The sequence below is a fragment of the Cicer arietinum genome, chromosome 2 (assembly GCF_000331145.2).
Source record: "Cicer arietinum cultivar CDC Frontier isolate Library 1 chromosome 2, Cicar.CDCFrontier_v2.0, whole genome shotgun sequence".
Lineage (NCBI taxonomy): Eukaryota > Viridiplantae > Streptophyta > Magnoliopsida > Fabales > Fabaceae > Cicer > Cicer arietinum.
This window is the reverse complement of record NC_021161.2, coordinates 41,787,460-41,787,824: the sequence shown is the minus strand read 5'-3', so window position 1 is coordinate 41,787,824 and position 365 is coordinate 41,787,460.

Below are 365 nucleotides of genomic sequence, written 5' to 3'. Positions count from 1 at the left end.
TATATATATATATATATATATATATATATATATTTGAGAATATATTTTTTTTATGTGAGAATGAGAAGAACACTTATGGACCCTTGAATAAAAATAAATGGTTGAGTATCATCGTTTTGAGAATAATTGTTTATTCTCATTGTTTATTATTTTTAAAAATAATCAAAAAGAACTTCAACAACAATCTAACAATCAAACTCGAATTCAATAAATAATCATCCTAAATTATGAATGGTTAACCACAACCTATTCTCAATCGATGTTACTCCTAAAATACACTAAATCAATCTCGAATTTTTTTAGAACCTCACTATTATTAATTAATATAACTTTACTCTAACCGTTTTGGTGAATCTGTACTGTTG